A 19,924-nucleotide genomic window follows, 5' to 3' on the forward strand; every position below is an offset into this window, starting at 1 on the left:
CCCCCCTCAAACACAGACTGCTGCGAGCTTTCCTGGACAGCAAGTCACCTGACAGCCGACCAGCAGGGATGTGAGGGCTGATGATTTATATGCCACAGCTGCTGGGGACGTTCCACGTAGCATCCCCTCCCCAGCAGTAATGGCAATATAGCCTGGTAGGCAGCGCTTCCAAGCTGAAAACCTAGATTCTAACCCCAGCTGCACTGCTTTCACCTGTGGGGTCATGGGCAGATTGCAATTCTCTAAGGAGCGATGTTTTCTCGTCCTTTAGCTAGAGATAATAATCCTAAAAGAATAGGGTCGTCTTAAGAATAAAACTGAGATACAAACCCTTTGCACTGTGCCTGACATACAGTAAGAGCTCCATAAATGTGGGAGCTGTATGGGCTGATAATCAGGATGATGGTGATGGTGTCACTTTTGTGGCCGTCCCCCAGCCCCGTCCTTAGAGCACTCAGAGCCAGTCTCAAAGGAGGTATGTCATCTGCTTCCTGTGGTCAAAATATCATGAAGTAAATTAATATAGCTCAACCGAAAGAGCCCTTCTTAAAGAATCTAAAACAGCGCCTTTTCTTTTCTTGACCACACATCAGACTAGGTCCCTTCTGACCTTTGTGTTAAATTAGCATTCTACCGGTTTGCCTCCTTTTGGAATTTTATATCATAAATATATGTAGAAATACTCTAAAGGGATGTCTGTGATCTGGGTCTTGGAACTTCATATTTTTACATGGGATAAAGAAATCTGGAACTTATTTGAGCAGAGATTCAGGTTCATGAACTTAATAATAATAACCAAAGTAGCTACCATGGATTGAGTACTTTCCAAGCTAACAACCTTTATATCCTTCATTCTAGTGAATCTCCACTATAAATCTGCACTATTTCCCCCATTTTACAGATGAAAATACTAGAGAAAAAGTGTACTAGTTATAAAAAGCCCAGATCTGCTTCAGCGTAAGGTCTGCTCATGCAGTTCTACTTGTGTTTGGGGGTAGAAGTCACTAGAGAGGAACAAAAGAACCAAGATAATAATGGTAACGATAATATCACTGTCATTATCATTATCGAATGTTTAAAATACCTTAGAAGTTTTGCCTCAGAACTCACAACCGCCCTATAAGGTGGAGACTCTCATTGTCTCCATTTTACAGATGAGGGAACCCAGCAGAGAAGCTAATGGCACATCAAAGCCACTTAACTGGTTGGTGGTAGGTAGCAGAGGTGGGATTCAAGCCCAGGCAGTTTGACCTTGACCTCTGTGCCATGTGACTTCCCAAGGGCAGAGCTTGAAGCCTCCTGAAGCTTTGTGCACTGAGGAAAACCTTCCCAACATTATTCATCAAGCCAGACGCCCTGAAGCTCCTGCCGCATCCCCACAGCATAAGGTAGACCCACCGACTCTGTAAGGGATCCCTGTGTAAGCACGCAGATTTGGGTTGTGACTTGCTAAAGAGGCCCAGTAAAGGCTGTGATTTCTTCCTGCGCGTGGTAAGAAACATCTCAGGGAGCAGGGAGAGGGGTCACGAGAAATCATTTCCTGATGCGAAAACTCTACAAAGTTTGACTGGATTCCTCAGAAACACGAAGAGGGACAAATAATTTTTGGTCCATTTTCTTACAGGGCTTAATTTCGTTTCCTCAGGGTCTTATTTGTTTTACCTCAGAATGTGATCATCAATAGCATATCTTAATTTCTTTCTGGCTGAAAGCAAAGCTTTTAACTTCTCAGTTGATATAAATACGCCCCACCTCTCAGATTTGGTTCATTTCTTAGGGTTCAGATGAGGTTTGGAGAAAGCTCTGTTCATTTTGAAGCCTCATGTCTGGGGCCTGGAAGAAGGCTACAGCAGCCCGAGATTGGAAATCTCCTCTCAAGTCAGCCACAGGCCTAAATAAACAGTGAATCTCCTCCCAGAGTGCCCAGCTGAACTTCGAATGCCCCCACGTCCCTTCAGCAGCTCCACGTGCAAGTCTGGTGGGAGCCTGCGTTTCGGGGCCCTCTGGGGTGCTTTCCCTTCCCAAGGCTGACATCCCCAGCCGCTGACTCACTGCTCATCCTCTTTACTAGAAGTTCTGGGTGAAGCAATGCAGGAAAGAAATTCACTGTTTCTACTCCCTGAATCTGACCATGACTCACTATTCAGCAAACACCAAATGGTTCCACACCCTCCATCTGAGAAGGAGGGGCCAGGCGGTTACATAAGCAGCTGTGGATGGCTGCCCTTGGGTAATTGAAAGTGAAGCCCTTCTGACCGGAAGCCTGGCTGCAGGGACGTGACTCTTTCCTCACCCCATGACCCCAGGCTTGACGAGGGGAGAGACCTCTCCGGGAGAGGGCCCCCAAAGCCAAGGTGTACCGCGGGGGTTTGTTTTTTGCACAGTAGGCCTGATGGTTGGCGTAGCCGGTATTTTCTGCCTTGTCAAAACAGGGCCCTGCCACAGTGTCTCTGATCTTATCTCTTGACAAGCTGGAGCTCAGGTCCGTGTGGCAGATTCTGCCCAGCATGCTGGACAGAAGAGGAAACATGGCTAGGGCCCCCTGTGCCCAGAGACCAACCAAGAAGGACCACCAGGAACATCATCTGAGGGAGATGATTCGCAAGGGCTGTTTTAGTGTAATAAGCTCGGCACTGTGATCATAGAAAATAGAGTTGAATTGCAAAGCTCAGAGTATAGGAGACAGTTGTTTTTCTGGTTCAGGGAGAAGAGAAGTGACTTTAAATTGCTCTTCGAAAGATACAGAGGGGTTAGACGGATCTTCGCTAGGCCCAGTAATCCTGTCCTCCTTTCCAGCCTGCATTACCAAGGAATGACTTTTGAGGAGCGGTGGGAAGCAAAACAAATTCTGAACATCCATTTCTGGAACCTGCTACACGCAGAGAAGGCCTGCTTATAGACACCACAGGAAGTTCCAGCTGATGAAGGGAAAGCTATCTTTTGGAATGCCATCCCTGAGGGGCTTGTGGGTGTATATACCTGGCTTCTTGGACAAGACCACGGTTCTCCTTAACTGGGCGTGGTTGTCTGCTTGAGCGGAGCTGGGAAGGGCCTGCAGGGGAGGAGCGGTGGGTGAGGGAACACGGTGGCCTCCAGCTTGGCAAGGCTGTCATCCTCAAGAGGAATGTTCCAGGAAACATCCCCGACACACAGAGAAATGAGATGCTGGAGAAGACTGGCCTAAAGAGCTCAGGAAGGCCAGTAAAACTGGAGCATTTGGTAAGAGATAGAGATGGAATGGCATTGTTGGGTTATCTAAATGTGGTGTGTCGCCATGAGTGGGGGGCTGCCTTGAGGTTCCCAGCCATAGACATGGTATCATAGTATGCTATACGATGATTGATACGATATAGGGTGTAGACATGGCACCATAGGCTGAATTATGTGTCCCCACTCCACCACCAAATTGATATGTTGAAATCCTAACCAACCCGCACCCCTGCCCCAATATCGCAGGATGTGACTATATTTGAGACAGGGCCTTTTAAGAGATAATTAAGTTAAATTGAGGTCATAGGTGGGCCCCACTCCAATATGACCAGCTTCCTTCTAAGAAGAGACGATTAGGGCATAGACACAAGCAGAAGGAAGCCCATGTGAAGATACAGCCTGTCCCTTTTATGGGTGGTTCTCAGAAGATAAGCTAAGGCAGATAGAGAGAGAGGGCTTCCTGCCCCCATTACAGTCCTGAGTATAAATGGAGCTGTGGGAACTGGGTCCCTGAGCGTTTTGAGAAAAATTACGAAGGCTCATACACCCTGGTACAGAGAAGTGTAAGAGTCTCCAAAGGCCCTCGTGAGGAAATGCAGTTCTGTGGGCCTTCTTCTCCAGGACGTTCTAACCAGCACTGACTGTCTCAACAGCGTGTGCTCAACCCAGGGGCATTCTCCTCAAGCCCCGCTTTACAACCCCTATATCTGGAGCCCGGCCAGGCCCTCCAGCAGCCCCATCTCAGTTAAGAACCTGCCAAAGGAGTGGTTTATCCATGTGCCTCGTGTATATCAAGGGAAAGTAATCCTAGGCTCTGTCTGAGAGGGTCTTAGTGGACCCTTCAGGAAGGAAGCCTGCCTGATAACACAGGGTGAGATAGCTGGCTGTTTGCTTTGCTAGAGCCTAGTTTTATGTTCTCTCTTCTGAGAGGCAGTGGTTGGACACCAGCATGAACAGGATAAAAACCCTGAAGGATTAACGACTGAGTCCCTCCCCCTCTCTCCCACCACCTCCGTCTCAATTATTCCAGTTTTAGTCTTTTCTCACATTCCCTAAATCTGATATTTTAACTGAACATTCTGGGTTTGCCTTCTTCCTTCCTTCCTTTATTCCTTTTTAAAAGTCTATTTTAATGAAATGCTCCCTGGCTCCCAGCAAAGCTCACCTCCACTGTGAGTGCCCCTGCAGTGGGCAAGAAAGGATGAGTCCTAGCTGCCTTTCAAAGCCGCCCCCATCTCTTCCCCCTTCCACACCGCCCACGCCTACATGAAGATGAGGACAATAGGGCACCAGTGTCTCAGGACAGTTCCCCAGAGCCACTTCCCCTAATACAGCTCTTCCCTTGGGGCTGGCAGCTGTGGGTGGGGCCTGAGAGAAGCTTCTAGCCTCATCGTTTTCTTTGAGACAAAATTTCGAGAAGCGTTAAGAAGCAAACAGAGCATAAACCAATGTCTTAGCAAGTGTTGCCATTCAGAGATGAAGTGTATTTAGGAGGAAAAATGCAACCCTGGACCCATAGGTAAGAGCTAAATCCCGATATAGATACCTCATAAACTTGGAACTTCCAACCCAGCCCTGAGAATGCCGTGCTCTCCCACGCACTGACGGCAGGCCTGGTCCTCGTCCAGGGAGTTCAGTTGCAAAACTGGAAACTCCCTGACTTAAAACAATGTCTGGGTGTTTTCTGCTTCCTAGGAGCTTGGAAGGAGGGTAAAAAGTTTAATAAATGTGTTGCTTAATTTGACTTCTCCTACCCTGCGTACCTACGTGTTTCATCCGCGTTCATTAGATGTGCCAGCCATAAAAGGAGAGCTGTAAAAAACTCGGCGAGCCAAATGAAGAGACTACTTCATGGTTCCTGTCCAGTGTGTAGCAGTGTGCTCGGGTATTGTATAAGACAAGCACCTCCACCCGCAAATAATAGGACATGGTCCCTGCATTCTTGGAGTTGATAAACCAAGGAGTCCAGATAGCTGGCTAATCAACCCTTCAGATGCCTATTTCTTTAAAAAAATTTTTTTTCTTTTCCATTATGGTTTATTACAGCATACTGAATATAGTTCCCTGTGCTAGGAACTTGTTGTTTATCCATTCTCTATATAATTGTTTGCATCTTCTGGTCCCAAACTCCCAATCCATCCCTCCCCTGTTCCCCCTCCGCCTTGGCAACCACCAGTCTGTTCTCTATGTCTGTGAGTATGTTTCCGTTTCATAGATAAGTTCATCTGTGTCATATTTTAGGTTCCACATATAGGTGATATCATATGGTATTTGTCTTTCTCTTTCTGACTTACTTCGCTTACTATGATAATCTCTAGGTCCATTCATGTAGCTGCAAATGGCATTCTTTCATTCTTTTTATGGCTGAGTAATATTCCATTGTGTGTGTGTGTGTATATATATACCTACACACACATACATATATATGCATATACTACATCTTCTTTTATCCATTCATCTGTCGACGGACATTTAGGTTGTCTCCATGTTTTGACTATCATGAATAGTGCTGCTATGAACATAGGGGTGCATGCAGATACGTATTTCTAATACCCATTTTCTTTTCCTGCTTCACCTGCTTCTTCCTCTTCCTATTTCCCCTATCCTTTAGTCTCCGCCTCCCCTTCATCCATTCCTTGCCCTTTCCTCCTCCAGGTCCTCCTGAGAGCACAACAATTCTCTCATTGCTCTCAGCATCAAGGGTAAAAGGAAGTGACCTGGAGTTGTCTTACCTTCTCACCCCAACTTCTCTTGGCTGAAGTTAGCTTTTAGGAGGAGTAAAATAAGAAGGGAAGAGAAGTAGATGTGGGAACACCTCATCAAAAATTATTTGCTGGCAGGGACACATATAAGTGAATACATAAATTGTAAATCACAGAATTACAGAGGAGGAAGAGGACTTTGAGCCTTGAAAACTTACTCCCTCACTTTTCAGATAAGGAAAATGAGACCCAGAAGGTTGGTGATCTTCACAAAAAGGGAGCATCATCGTAAAAGGGGCTAAGACCCAGGCCTTCTTGTTTCTAAATCAATGCTCCTTCCCTGGGTAGATTTCCTCCTAGATGCCAGATAAATATATGTGATTGGGAAGGCCATCCGTGGGCCTAATCCTACACCACCTTCACCTTTGCCTGCAAGTTCTCTCACCCCATCACATTAAATGAAACTGCCCGGGGATGTCATGTTAAGCTCTTATCTATCCACTATGTCTCCATGTAAATGAGTAATGTGAGAACGGTGGTTTGGAGAGAACACTGAGGACCACAAGTCCCTGCCTGTCTCCTATGATCTGGGCAGAACAATCTGGATCAGTGCTATCCAACAGTTATAACATGAGCCACAAGGGAGAGCCAGTTGTGTAATTTTGAATTTTCTAGTAGTCACATTAAAAAAAAGTAAAATGAAGCAGGTGAGATTCATTTTATTTTTTGTTTGTTTGTTTGTTTTGTTTTTGCGGTACGTGGACCCCTCACTGTTGTGGCCTCTCCCGTTGCGGAGCACAGGCTCCGGACGCGCAGGCTCAGCGGCCATGGCTCACGGGCCCAGCCACTCCGCGGCATGTGGGTTCTTCCCGGACCGGGGCACGAACCCACGTCCCCTGCATCGGCAGGAGGACTCTCAACCACTGCGCCACCAGGGAAGCCCTATTTTATTTTTTTAAAAATATTTATTTATTTATTTTGTCTGCACCTGGGTCTTAGTTGCGGGATCTTTTAGTTGTGGCATTTGGACTCTTTACTTGTGGCATGCAGACTCCTTAGTTGTGGCATGCATGTGGGATCTAGTTCCCCGACCAGGGGTCGAATTTGGGCTCCCTGCATTGGATGCGTGGAGTCTTACCCACTGGACCACTAGGGAAGTCTTGAGATTCATTTTAATATATTTTATTGGACCTAATCTATCTTAAATATCATACTAACAGACCGTCAATTTAAAAAATGTATCAATGAGATATTTTACATTCTTTTGTTTTGGTACCAAGTCCTTGGCATTTTGTGTGTGTGTTGCGCTTACAGAATCTTCAGCTTGGACTAGCCATTTCAAAAGCTCTGTGGGGGCTTCCCTGGTGGCGCAGTGGTTGAGAGTCTGCCTGCCGATGCACGAGACACGGGTTCGTGCCCCGGTCCGGGAGGATCCCACATGCCGCGGAGCAGCTGGGCCCCTGAGCCGTGGCCGCTGAGCCTGCGCGTCCGGAGCCTGTGCGTCTGGAGCCTGTGCTCCACAACGGGAGAGACCACAACAGTGAGAGGCCCGCGTAACGCAAAAAAAAAAAAAAAAAAAAAAAGCTCTGTGGCCACACGTTTCTAGTGGTTACCACGTTGGACAGGGCAGATCTAGACCTCTTTTCTCATCTGTAAAATGAGAAGTTAAGAGCATCAGGGATTTTCAAACTTCTCTGCTGAGTCCTAGGAATTCTTTAGAGGTGCCTCAAGGAGTGTGTGTGTGTGTGTGTGTGTGTGTGTGTGTGTGTGATGGATTTGGGAGGGGTGGAGACAGCTAGCTTTGGATCATCTACTTCCACTTCATGCCAAATACTTCCAGCATTAACTGTTTTAAATATTTGCCTTTGGTGTGAGATTTTGTTGTGAGAAGATGTTCCATAGCTAAATAAGGACGCTAAAAACCCTTGAATAGCGTAACCTGTAAATTTCACCGAGTACCCCAGCCTGGCTTCTGGAAGAATGGAAAAGGAGCAGATAGTTACCTGCCAGGAAAGAAGAGGGCCCTGTGACAAGTGTGGGAGTAGCCCCACACTCCAGCTGGTTGTCAAAGTTATGGCTGTGGCCTGTAAACTAGTGTGTCAGGCCCAGACTCTTTCCCACCTGGTCAAGTTAATGGATAACAGTTTGAGTTATCAACTGGGGTTTTGTCTGGTAGGGCTGTCCTGGGGCCCTAGCCTTTTCCATAGGCCAGACTGTCTGGAATCTGAGCTGACTGATACACAGAAGTCACAGAAGGACAGGCTTTTTGTGGAACACAGTACCTTGGTTCTCTTGCTCCATAAGCACCCCAGCTTGAGGACACCCTGCCCATGGAGGCTCCACATGTGGCTCCAAAGATTTTATCCTGTTCTCTTCATTTTAAACTGGAATATACAAGAAAATACACACAACAGCAAAACAGCTGCAAGATTCAAACAGCTATACCAGCAAAGGATGCAGTGTTGGAGGATATCAGTAAATCCAGGTTCACGGCCAGCCGTCAGCCCACCCACTCACTTCCCAGGGCCACGCCAGTATGAGATGGAGCTCGTGGCCACAGTCCTTTGAAACTCAACTACTCAGGAAATACACACATTTTTGTTAGATTATTATTCTTCATTTAATGAGTTATTAAGTAGCCCCACTGAGTTCAGTTAGACACATGGTCCCCACCCTTCTGGAATTTCTTAAATATTATGGTAAAATGAAGATGTCCTTCTCTTCAGTTGGCTAAAAACTCCCAGAATCTTAAGCAAGCTAGAGATGAAAAAGTATATAGCAGTCCGTGACATGTTTATATTACCAAGGAGACAATTAAAAACAGCCTGAAAAGGCTATTTCCTCAAAAAATTAAAAATAGAGCTACCATATGATCTAGTAATTCCACTTCTGAGTATTCATCCAAAGGAAATGAAAGGTATAACCCCAAAATATATCTGCACACCCATGTTCACTGCAGCTTTATTTACAATAGTCAAGATATGGAAACACACACACACACAATGGAACATTATTCAACCATAAAAACGGAGGAAATCTTGCCATCTGCAACATCATGGATGGACCTTGAGGGTATTATGCTAAATGAAATAAGTCAGACAAAGAAAGACAAATACTGTATGAGCTCTCTTATATGTGGAATCTTAAAAAAAAAAACAAATAATGAATTCATGGATTCAAAGAACAAATTGGTGGTTGCCAGAGGTGAGGAATGGGGAGTGGGCAAAATGAACGTGGTCAAAAGCTACAAACTTCCCGTCATAAGATAAATAAGTAAATAAGTTCTTGAGATGTAATGTACAGCATGGTGGTTATGGTCAATAATACTGTGTGGTATATTTGGAGGTTGTTAAGAGAATAGATTCTAAAAGTTCTCATCATAAGAGAAAAGAAATTGTTAACTTTGTGTGGTGATGGATGTTAACTAGACTTATTGTGACCATCATTTTGCAATACATGCATATATTAAATCATTATGTTGTGTACCTGAAACTAGTGTAATGTTATATGTCAGTCATATCTCAATTTTTAAAAAAGTGAGATCTAGTCCCAGATCTATCCCTTAAAAGAACACTTATAATAAAGATGTTTCTAAGAAAAACAAACAAACAAAACGTAGCCTGCACATTTCCAACCCTCCTCCATCTACTTACCTCTCTTTAGTGGTATCTGCTTCTTTGGATCGAGTATAAACAGAAATCCTCTAGATGTTTCTTCAGGTACAGGGGAAGATACTGCTTAAGTATCTAGCAACATACAGACAATAATAGTAGCCATTTATGTGCCAGACATTGTGTTACACATTTACTCTGACAGGTTGCTTCATTTGATTTTACAATAACCTTCATCAGCCCGTGATTTATGAAAAAGAGACTGGCTCAGTGAGGATCAGAGGCTTCCCTGGCAACACAAAGTTAGGGTAGAACTGGGGTTCTAACTCAAGATTAAAGTATATGCCAGAGCCTCTGTGCCTTATGTACAGCATTCTCTTGCCATCCTATATGTGGCCCAATCTGTGCATTTTTTAAAAAGACAATTCTAGAAATTTATTAGCCACAGTTGTACAAAAGAGGACAACTAAATATGTTCCTGCTCAGTATTTATTAATTTTGGAGGGGATATTAACTAAATGACATATATTTAGGTTTGATAGACACAGAGAAGGCCCCCATAATCGTTAACTATAATTATTGGTCTGGAAAAACTTACCTCCTGTAGGAAGCTGCTTTCATCCTTTCTAAGAACAAATGTCTTTCCTTACCCAACGCTGATTCCTGCCAAAGGCCTGGACTTATGTCATATTTCTACAGGGGAAAAAAAATGGGCCAAGTGGGTTGAGGAATTATTTTTCTAATATGTGGATTTAATTATATTAAATCTTGCAAAGATTTTCACATGAATTACACTCAGTTCTACGTTAACAACTTACTTTTCTTGAAGAAAAATAAAATGAAGTAAAATTTAGATTTCCTTTTTGAAAAAGAGAGTAAAAGCATCGTGACCTGAGGGATCTCACTCCCAGCGGTCTGACAACTCAGACACCTTCTGATACGAATGTGTTACACAAGAAAGCCTGCTGAACAGCACTTGGGCTTCTAAGTATTTGCATTTTCATAGGGTCCTCTTGAAAATCAAACTTTTCTAGACTCCAGTAATGGGACTGTAATGATGGGCTGACCTGTGGTTGAGCTAACGTTCTGGATAATAGTCCTCATTTTCCTAGATGTTCATTTCACAGCTTTGCTCTCCTCAAAGCTCCAGTACTTCTTCTGTCCTTGTCTTTGAGCTTATGACTTTTTTCCTATTTCGTTGAGAAAAGAGAAGCAATCAGAAAAGAACTTCCACAGATGTCAACCGCATCTCCCCACATAATTGCATCTATCACCATATATCCTGCCTTCCCTCTGTTTACCAAGAGATGAATTGTCTCTGCTTCTATCTAATCCAAGCCCTGTATGTTATCATCCTCTCTCATCAGCTCACTAACATCATTTAATCTCCTCTCTCCTGTACCAACATTTTTTTTCCTTTTCTACTGGACCGTTTCCATCGGCATACAACTATGCCATAATTTCACCCATCTTTAAAACAAAAGAAAACAACAACCCTCCCCCAAAAAACCCTCTGTTGACTTTATCAATACTCTTCTCTGACTGTTGCCATATTTCTCTATTCCTGTTTATAGGAAACGTCTCAAAAGAGTTCTGTTTATTCATCATTTCCTATACTCCTCCTCTTATTTTTTCTTGAGCCCATTTGCACTACAACTTTCATCACTACCACTCAGTGAAATAGCTCTTTTCAAAGTAAGCAATGAATAAATTCTCAGCTCCCTCTTCCTGGACCAAGCTGTGGCATTGAACACAGTTTCTCACCCTTTCCTCCTTTGCTCTCTTCACTTGGCTTCCAGGATGCCAAGCTTTTTAGCTACTGCTCGGTCTTCTTTGATACTTCATCCTGATGTCCTCATTAATACTGGATGCCCTCAAGCTTGGTGCTTGGTCCTCTTCTCCGCTGGATCTCTACTCTCCTAGAGGTGTCATCAAGTTTGGAGGTTTTAAATGCCATCTTTACACTGAGTGTGTGTCTCCAGACCAGATCACTCTCCTTAACTCCAGTCCTGCATAACCAACCACCCGCTTGGAATCTTCACACAGTTGTTTCAGTCTTCTCAACCTTAACATATTAACTTGAACCTGCTCTTCACATAAGTCTTCCCTCTTTCAGTAAATGGCAGCTTTATCCTCCCAGCTTCTCAGAGCCAAAACCTTGAAGGCAGGAAAAGGAGGACAAAAATAGTACTTATCTCATGAACCTATTGCAAAGATTAAATGAGTCAATATTTCTCAAGAAAGTGGAACAGTGCCTGGCATATCATTAGTACTACATAAACTTCTGTTAAATAATTAAAATAAATCATCATCTTTGGCTTTTATCTTTCTTTCACACCCTGTATCTAATCATCAGCTAATCGTGTTGTCTCTTCCTTAGAAATATGTACGAAACATGGTCTCTTCTCATCTCTCCCATTGCTCATACCCTGATCTAAGCCACCATCACCCCTTGCCAGGATTATTGCAATAGTGTCTTAACTGGTCTCCCAGCTTCTGCCTCTGCCCTACTACAGTCAATGTCAACAGAGCAACCAGAGTAATCCCTTTAAAACAGAAGTCAGATAGTATCACTTCTTTGCTCAAAATCCTTCAGTAGCTCCCGTTTCACTCAGAGTAAAGTCAAAGGTCTTAAAATGCCCCGCAAGGCCCTTCATGCTCTACAAGCCACACCACCTCTACTGCTCTGAACTAATCTCCATCATGTACCCGCCTCCACTCTGTGCCATACCCACGCACGTGCCCTTCCTGCTCTTACATGAATATACCCAGAGTACTCCTGCCTACAATCCCTTGTATATTGTGTTTTCTCTCTGCCTGGGCTGCTTTGTCCCAAGGGAGCTGCATGATTCCCCCCTCCCTTGCTTCCTACAGAGGTACTAAATATCATCTTGGTAGAAAAGCTTTGGGCGTCCACTCCACATACAATGGTGACTGCCACCTCCACCATTCCCATTTCTCCCTTTCCTGCTTTTCAGCGTTTTCCAAAGCCCTTACAGACCAAGCATCAGTAATTATTTGCTTAGTGGTTATCTCTCTCCCAACTGCAGACCCCACGAGGGCAGGAACTTTGTTTTGTATACTGCTGCACTTCCAATATCGAGAACAGCGCTTGGCACAAAGCAGTCGCTCAATAAATACTGGTTGAAGAATTAATGAATGAAGCCCCATTACTAGTGCAGCTGCCCACTGGCTTTGTGTGCATACAGCTCAAGGAACCCACATTTTGGAAAAGTTCTGAAAAGTTCTGAAACATGAGATCCTTCATATTCAACATTTGCTGAGGAAAAGATTTATTCTATGAGTGTGAGTTAAATTTGTCTAAGCATACCTGATAAAGGCCCTCTTCAGCTTATGACTACCCAACTAACTAATGGCCTGTTTAAATAACGCGTTTTCCTCTTTCAAACTACCCTGAGGTCTTTTGATTAGCAATGAAGCTACAAGTGCCAAAAGTACCACCTAGTGGATGAAAGGCACAGCATGCGCAAAGGCTCAGAGATGAGAAATGGGTACACAAATCTGCTTTGAGGGAAACAGAGTAGAGAGTAGAGAATAAGTTGTAGCAAAGACATGTAATAACTTGAATGCCAGGCTGTAGGTTGTATGACTATATAACTATGGAACATGGTTAGTTTTTAAAATCTCAGTTGAGTAAACTACTAAAGATTGATTGAGCAATCTTAATGAGCTGTGCTCCACAGAGAACATAGTAAAGGTACACTTTTGGATAAGAATTAACACCTTAGACATTTTTTGTTTTTTTATAATAGCTACACTGAGGTATAATTTGTGTATAATAAAATTTATCACAATTAGATGACTGCAGAGAATTTAGAAATTCTCTAAATTCAGAAAGCATCACTACATCCACAGATTGGAGAAATTCCCTTCTATTCTTTGTGTGTTGTGAGTTTTTAATCATGAATGAATATGATGTTTTGTCAAATGTTTTTCTGTATCTATTGAGATGATCATGTGGTGTTTGTCCTTCATATTTTAGGTTCATTTTTAGATCTTGAACCAACTTTGCATTCTTGGAATGAATCCTACCTTGTCTTCACTTTTTATGTTGCTGGATTCAATTGGCTAAAATTGTCTTAATTATTGCTGTGTCTGTATTTATAAAGGTTATTGGTCTGTAGTTTTCTTTTCCTGTGATGTCTTTGTTTGACTTTGGTATCAGAGTAATACTGGCCTCCTAAAATGAGTTGGGAAGTGCTTCCACGTTTACTTTCTGGAAGATTTTTTGAAGGATTGTTATTACTTCTGGAAATACTAGAAAGAATTCACCAGTGAAATTCTCTGGACCTGAACTTTTCTTTGCGGGAAGATTTTTAATTTCCAGTTCAGTTTCTTTACTTATTGTAGATCTATTTCAATTTTCTATTTCTTCCTGAGTCAGTTTTGGTAATTTGTACCTTTCTAGGAATTTGCCCACTTCACCTAAGTTGTTGAAATTATTGGCATACTGTTATTCATAAAATTCCCTTTTAATCCTTTTAATTTCACAAGGAAGAGAATTAGCTCTCAGCTTAAACTTCTCTGTACCATTTGATTTTTTTTAACTTATGTGTGTGTATTATGTTGACATAAAATGTGTTTAAGAGTTTATAGCTTTTTCAACAAGTGAAGAATCAATGCTTTCTATATGGTTAGTACTAAAGTTATACGAGCCAATCCATTTCTCTTTGAAGAAGTTGTGTGTACTAAACAATGAAATAAGTACTGTGCTTTACTCCTCTGATACAGAAATCAGATAATTTTCAATGCTGCCTCATTAAAAAAAAATTCTCCTGCCCTCTCACAGCTATTTTTACTCCTTTTAAGATGTCAGTGTGTGTTAATTCAGAATGCCTTTTTGTGTTGGTTTCCTATGGCTGCTGTAACAAATTACCACAAACTGGGTGGCTTAAAACAATAGGGATTTATTCTCTCACAGTTTGGGAGTCCAGAAGTCCAAATCAGTTTCACTTTACCAAACCCAAGGTATGGGCAAGGCTGCAGGCCCCTCCAGAGGCTCTCAGGAAGAACCCATCCTTTGACTCCTTCAGCTCCAGTGGTTGCTGGCACTCCTTAGCTTGTGGCCACATCACACCAACCTCTGCCTCAGTCCTCACACTGTCTTATCCTCCTTTGTGTCAACCCCCCCTCTCCTCTCTCTTATAAAAATACGTGTAATTATGTTTAGGGCTCACCTGGATAATCCAGGATAATCTCCCCATCTCAAGATCCTTCACTTAATCACATCTGCAAAGTCCTTTTTTGCCATATAAGATAACATTCATAGGACCCAGGGATTAGAACATGGATATCTATTGGGGGTACAATGTTCAGTCTCCCATACTTCTTTAGATTTTTAGTCATTGAGTTAACTTCCAATGTCTATTCAAATGAAGGAACTATCTCTGAGGTAAAAATGAAATTTAAAAATCTAATTTATTTAGGGCTTCGAATCACTGTGAAAATAAAATATGTGATGGCAGAAAGTGTCCACATTTTTCAGAGTTAAGTATTTTGCTTAATTAGAGTAGCTTTTCCTACTCTTTTATGTACACTGTCCTTTTTTTACTCTCTTAAAATATTTTGTCTTTCATTATGTCTTTAAGTTGGCAAAGGATTAATGTGATGAACTGAATAAAAATATATCTACAAGTAATTCATGTTTTCATTTATTCTTTGTTAATAACTACTCTGCCCAAGTCCATCATAGGTTTTCTTCAGACATTAACTTTGTTATGTAAAAAGTTATGTGTTTGACTTTTGTACATATTTGCTTTAGACAACAAGAAATCCTGTGGGCATGCAGTCTCTGCTTACTTGTAGTCTGGAAAATGCCTCTAATCACTAGGTGTTTAAAACTTCATCCTTTTACAAGAATAGCATTATGTAATTTTAGCCATATTAGACATAATCACAGTTCGTAATAAAAATCATCTCCCTTTTCTCTCAGATTTTCCTTTCCTTTCATTAAAATTCTTGAGGAAGAAAGAAAGAAAGAAGAAAGAAAGGAAGAAAGAAAGAAAGAAAGAAAGAAAGAAAGGAAGGAAGGAAGGAAGGAAGGAAGGAGGGAAGAAAAAAAAGAAAGGAAAGAGGAAGGAAAAGAAGGGAGGAAAGAAAGAAAGCAACATAGTAAAGGAATATTTGAAGGAGTTTCATAGGTCAGCACCCCAAAACATTTACTGTACTTGTTCAAGTCCTTTCATTAACTGGGTCTTCCAGCTTGGTGCCAATGTCCTGGAACAAAGAGAAATCACTGTGGTTAAACAAGTGAGTAAAGCTGAAGGTTCTCGTCTGGGTCTCAGACGGAGACCTGGTACTCTCTGCAAATATGGATAAACCACGCCACTTGTAAATTACCGGTTATTGGTTTCTTAAACCAAGTCGTGCCTTCTCTTAAGGGATATGTAAGCCCTGGGGACTTAATGAGAGAGCCGTCTAGCTTTCTCTTCCCTGTTGTGTCACAGTTCTAGTCATAACAAAATATCTTAAGAGTGGTCATTGAAAGATTAAAGTCCTCCATGATTTGTGTGTGGACGGCTCCATTCCATTTCAGGTATTAATTTTATAAAAAGGCCTCAGGGAAACATTTGCCTTATTTTCCAACCTAGTCCTTCCTCTTGCATTTCTGAGAAAGTGTTCATCCTTCTAAATATCAAATCTAAAGTAACCTCCAATTATAAATATGCAAAACATTTTCATAATCTAAACTCAGTCTCTACCCTACGTAGCTTCCCTGTGTGTGTGTCATATGTGGGAATGGGAAACAGAGAGGTAAAGTTCCTGTGAATGCACTGCTTACAGACACTCCAGTGGCTCCCAAACTCTTTTCCCTGGCCTACAAATGGGAAAAGATCTGACCCCAACTTACATCCTCACCCGCATCTGGTAGCAGCCTGCCCCTCTGACACTCTGATCAAGCTTCCTTCATCTTCTTTCTCTTTCTCTGGCGGCCTAACCTCATTCCTGGTCATGAACTCTTGCTGTTCGTTCTGCCTGGAATGCTTTTCCCCCTAGATCATTGTGTGTTTCATTCCTTCTCATTACTGAGGTGCCAGATCAAATGGTATGTCCTGAAAGCTGTCTTCCCTTACCATCTCAGTGTTACCCTGCCCCTTCGCTCTCTCCCATAAGACTCTGTTCTTCATAATACTTACTGCTATCAAAAATGTTCTATTTATTTGCTTATATATATATATATTTTTTTTTTTTTTGCGGTACGCGGGCCTCTCACTGTTGTGGCCTCTCCTGTTGCGGAGCACAGGCTCAGCAGCCATGGCTCATGGGCCTAGCCACTCCGCTGTTTGCTTATATTTTGATTGTCTGTTTCTCCTGCATGAATATAAGCTTTGTTAACCTCTACACATCCAGCTCCTAGAATTATGACTAACAAAAAGTAAGTATTCAATAAACACGTATTGGAGAATTGAATCTTTTACATTTCCTTTTCCTCTTGCCCTTGTTTTTTTATCCTGTGACCAAGAGGCACAGGTGTTCTGGAAAAGCTCAGAGCATTCAAAGATCTATGGATCCAGTTATAATAAAAGGCACCTTAGGGCAGAAGACCAGTTATGGGCTTGGAGTGCTAAGATCTTGAGCACTTGGGGATTTGGTGATGAGAGATGATACCCACCCTCACATTCCCATCCATCCACCCCCATTTCAGCTGGCCTAGCATAGCCAAGAAGTATCGTCTTGGTCACCTCTTCCCCAAAAGGCACTTGGAATATGGAGTACAAAAATAATTTAATGATCCAGGCGCTACTGGCCACTTCTAGTAGATGAGCTTTGGGAGAGCGAGAATAAGCCATCTGGAAAGACGGCACACACGTCCACGGCCACATTACAAGCTCCCTGCCCTGTTCCCACCCTGCAAGTGGCTGCTCGGCTGAGTTACTCTGGGTGGGGGTAAGGCTGGCAGAGGAGCCAGCTGTGGGGACAGCCTCCTTCTGGAGCTGTGTGTTTCTTGTCTCAGAGGAGGAGAGCTGGAATGGAAACGTCTAGCTAAATAAAATTGGAGGGTAGCGAGCAAGGATAGTGGTGGTCCTGTCTTTCTGCCCCAGAGGCTGAATTACTCTCATTGTTGCTCAATTGGAGTTAGGCTAAAAGCAGACAGATTGTCTTTTCAGCCTTTTTTCTCCCTTCAGTAAGTATCCAAAAGTCTAGAAATTGATATAATTTAAAGTTAATGAAAAAACAGTTCAGCAGCTGCATCGTATTTCATGCCATTCTTTCCTTCTCCTTGGTCAGGCCTCTCCCAGCTCCCCCAGTCTTCTGTTGTGTCGCCAAGGGCACCGCACTGAGCGGAGGAGCCTGTTTGGAGGCCATGGCAGGCTTCCCCATGGCTGATTTCGTATTAGTCACTTGGTCGGCGGGAGATAAACAGGAGCCGGGTCATTTTTGCACGTTGAGCAGGTGACGAACCTTCCTAGCTGTTCTGGTGGCATTGACCGATGATGGTGCTTGTTTCTGTTTTACCTACTGCCTCCAAAGCCCGATGTTTTTTAGCTGTAAGTTGCATATTTGTTTTCTCCGTCAAATGCAGTGGGGAGGGATAATCCTGAGTGCTTTGGAAGGAGTTTACACAATTCACCAGCTTCTCCAGTCATAGGGCAGGTTGTGTGTTTGCCTTGGTGGTTGTACACAAGACATAGATGAAAAAGCAGAAGCAGTGGAAGGTTCTCTAGCAGCATGGTTCCATTAGCATCGTCAGGGATTCCCAGATCACTGTTTTTCCTCCTAGCATAAAATGGCCTTCAGAATCTACTGGTGTCAGGCCAATTAATTGCCATTGGAAATTTTCTTTACCTCCCCTCCTTACTTTTTTTTATATTATGTGATATTTCCTGAGAGGTCCACTGCAACCCCACTAAAGGCAAAAGGATTGACACAACACTGGCAAGACTGATGATTTGATGAAGGAGAGAAATGTCTCATTATTTGCACACCAAACCCCTTCACGCATCTGGAAGGGCTGGCTCCAAAATCCTGGTGCATCTTTGAAGTATCAGCAGGTACCTCCCCAGGGGACAAGTCCAGCTTTGAAAAGGACATCACCAAAGGCACAGGAAGGTGACTCAGAAGAAGCAGCTACTGCTTATTTCAAGGAACCTTCGGAGCAGTCTAAAAGTAACCCCACGTATGAAGACTTGAGGTCGGTGGGACTGTCATTCCCTTTGTAGATCTCATTCCACATGGAGAAAACCTGGTGCATATTAGATACAGAGAGGCTTGCTAAACCAACCAGAGACCAGACTTTAATCTAAAAGTTTGGAGCCTACCAGCAAGTTCTCTAAGAAAGCATGTTTTGGACACTGCTCTCTGCTTTGAATGTTAATTGTGAGCAAGTGTGCCTTGATGGTTAAAGCTGGGTTTAGGGATAGGAGAAAGGGTTCCTCCTTGTTCAATCCAGATATGACTGCGTTGTTTTCCTGAGCACCTCATTAAACATAATAAAACATATCCTCTCCTCTTCCCTCTCTGGCCTACGTTTTCAGATTTAAAGTTGGGCTGGGAAATAGGGTTCATAATAGGTAATGAAAATAATAAGCATAGACTGAGCCCTCAGAATGTTCCAGGCACTGTTTCCAGCACATTGCAGATACAAACTCTTGCAAGCTTCACAATGACCTTGTGAGGTAGGTGCTGTTATTACTCCCATTTTATGGAGGAAGGAATGTAGGCACAGGGTAGTTAAGGAATTTGTCCCAAGTGTCTGTAGCTAGTAAATGGTAGAAAAACCTAGACTTGGACCTTTAGCAATCTGACTGGCTCTGGAGTCTGTGTCTTTAATTGAGGCTGACAGCAGCTCCCTGAAGGATTCCAGTCACCAGTGTCATCTAATCAGTACCAAGTGCACAATCCCAGAGGGGCTGCTTGGTCTGCCCCCTCAGTATTCCCCAGCCACTCAGAGCTACTCCTCTTTAAGTGGGCTCTTGGGTCCCCCTGAATCACCCTTTCCTTTCCTCCACTCCCCCGGTGTCATTGAGATTGGGAGCAGATGAGTAACTTTTATTTTATTTTATTACTTTTATTACTTCATTTGATTCTAAAAAGAAGTTTAGAAGAAATGTCCTGGAATATATTAGCAAAATGAAGGTGGGGTTTTCACCCTGTCCCAGAAAAATACAAAACCATGCTTAGTCTCCTTGGACATATTGAGCAGGGATTTCCAATTTGTTGAAGTCAGAGTGTGTGTTATTGCAGGTCCCAATAAGGCAAAGAGTAAAGAAAAAAAAAAAACCCAAAACGGAAATAGGAACTTATGCCAAGACATGTTAAATAGAGAAAAAGAGGGCTTCCCTGGTGGCGCAGTGGTTGAGAGTCCGCCTGCCGATGCAGGGGACACGGGTTCGTGCCCCGGTCCGGGAAGATCCCACATGCCGCGGAGCGGCTGGGCCC

The sequence above is a fragment of the Phocoena phocoena genome, chromosome 11 (assembly GCF_963924675.1).
Source record: "Phocoena phocoena chromosome 11, mPhoPho1.1, whole genome shotgun sequence".
Taxonomy (NCBI): Eukaryota; Metazoa; Chordata; class Mammalia; order Artiodactyla; family Phocoenidae; genus Phocoena; species Phocoena phocoena.